General features: G+C 40.6%; 1 pseudogene; it reads left to right on the top strand.

Annotated features, from left to right (window-relative positions):
* Positions 1-720: 720 nt before the first annotated feature.
* On the top strand, positions 721-1226 carry LOC138092879 (peptidyl-prolyl cis-trans isomerase A-like; annotated as a pseudogene).
* Positions 1227-2375: the final 1149 nt, after the last annotated feature.

Here is a 2375-nt window from a genome sequence, read left to right as displayed (position 1 = left end):
AGTTGACTTCACTTCCAACAGCCATAATGCTGTCGTTATATCTCAGCTTGTCAGAGAATAATTTCCAGGACCCAATGAGACCACTCTGTCCTGATAATTCTCTTAGAGTTTCTCTGCTCAGGATTAAAATCTCCAAATTTCTTGATAATGCAGTCCAAAGTTTCAAATAATATTTAGAAATTTATAGTCATTAATGTGTTCCTGTCAGGATTCTTTCAGATTCAAGTCATACAAACACACGCACACAAAAATAGCTCAAACTGAATAAAACAAGAGAAAATAAATCAAACAAGCAACAAAAAAATGTAGTAGTAGCTCTGTGTGAGATATAATGTACAGATAGTGAATATTTTCAGGGTATTTCCCCTCATTTTCCCTTTTACCCTTTCACTGTAACAGCTATTTTAAGACATGTTTCCCCCGTGTTGGACCACTCTATTGGCAGCAAAAGTGAAAAGGAATTGTCTCTCTAACATGGCCTACAGGGCTTGCATGGGGATTTGGTGGTGGTAAAGAATTAGATGGCAAAGAATCTGGCTGTAATGTGGGAGACTCAGGCTTGATTCCTGCATTAGGAAGATCCCCTGGAGAAGGGCATGGCTACCTACTCTAGTATTCTCACCTGGAGAATTCCACGGACAGTCCATTGGGTCTCAAAGAGTTGGACACAACTGAGACACTAGCACCTTCACTTTTCCAGGCCTTGCAGACACTGCCAGCCCACAGACTCCTGTGCTGCACAACCATGGTCAGTCCCCATAAGTTCTTTGATATTGCCATTGACAGCCAGTCCTTCTGCTGCATCTCTTTCAAACTTTCAAAGACAGCAGAAAACCTTTCTTTTCTGAGCACTGGGGCGAGAGGATTTAATTATAAAAGATCCTGCCTTCACAGAATAATTTTTATAATTATATGCCAGAGCAGAGCCTTTACATGCCATAATGGCACTAGTGGTAAGTTCATCTATGGGGAGAAAATTGATGAAAAATTCATCCTGTAATATATGGGTCCGAGTACCTTGTCCATGGCAAACATTGGCCCCTAGACAAACAGTTTCCAGTTTTTTATGTGCATTATCAAGACCGACTGGTTGAATGGCAGGCTTGTAGTCTTTGGCAAAGTGAAAGAAAGCATGAATATTGTGGAAGCTGTGGTGTGCTTTGAGTCCAGGAATGGTAAAACCATGGTAAAAGAAGATCACCATTGCTGACTGTAGACAAATCTAATAAATTTGACTTTTGCTTTGTCTTAACCATCAAAACATCCCTTTTATAGTTCATGAGAGCAAACCTTCAATTCCATATGCTCAAAATATCCTATAATCTTTGTTCTCATTGCAGTTCTTTGAGTTCCATATTTTCCTTATCTTTCTCTAAGTTTAGCTGTATTACAGACTTAAGTTTATGATTATGAAATAAAAGCCAAATAAAACAAAAACACTAGTTTCAAAAGATTTTAAGAAGTAAGTATTATTGGCTCTGTTTGGCTCCCATTCCACTACTCAAATAATTCACTGTCTTCTGTAGGCAGCATGTATGTCTTATTTTTGCCATTGTTCTTGTTTTTTTATTATAAATATATTTATTTTCAGTTCAGCTAAGTTCAATCGCTCAGTCGTCTCTGAATCTTTGCCACCCCATGAATTGCAGCACGCCAGGCCTCCCTGTTCATCACCAACTCCCCGAGTTCACTCAGACTTACGTCCATTGAGTCCGTGATGCCATCCAGCCATCTCATCCTCTGTCGTCCCCTTCTCCTCCTGCCCCCAATCCCTCCCAGAATCAGAGTCTTTTCCAATGAGTCAACTCTTCGCATGAGGTGGCCAAAGTACTGGAGTTTCAGCTTCACCATCATTCCTTCCAAAGAAGTCCCAGGGATGATCTCCTTCAGAATGGACTGGTTGGACCTCCTTGCAGTCCAAGGGACTCTCGAGAGTCTTCTCCAACACCACAGTTCAAAAGCATCAATTATTTGGCACTCAGCCTTCTTCACAGTCCAACTCTCACATCCATACATGACCACAGGAAAAAACATAGCTTTGACTAGATGGACCTTAGTTGGCAAAGTAATGTCTCTTCTTTTCAATATACTATCTAGGTTGGTCATAACTTTTCTTCCAAGGAGTAAGCGTCCTTTAATTTCATGGCTGCAGTCACCATCTGCAGTGATTTTGGACCCCAAAAGAATAAAGTCTGACACTGTTTCCACTGTTTCCCCATCTATTTCCCATGAAGTGATGGGACTGGATGCCATGATCTTCATTTTCTGAATGTTGAGCTTTAAGCCAACTTTTTCACTCTCCTCTTTCACTTTCATCAAGAGGCTTTTTAGCTCCTCTTCACTTTCTGCCATAAGGGTGGTGTCATCTGCATATT

The sequence above is a fragment of the Capricornis sumatraensis genome, chromosome 16 (assembly GCF_032405125.1).
Source record: "Capricornis sumatraensis isolate serow.1 chromosome 16, serow.2, whole genome shotgun sequence".
In the NCBI taxonomy this organism is placed as follows: Eukaryota; Metazoa; Chordata; class Mammalia; order Artiodactyla; family Bovidae; genus Capricornis; species Capricornis sumatraensis.
The sequence above is the reverse complement of the archived record's forward strand: the minus strand, read 5'-3'. Positions and strand labels throughout refer to the sequence as shown.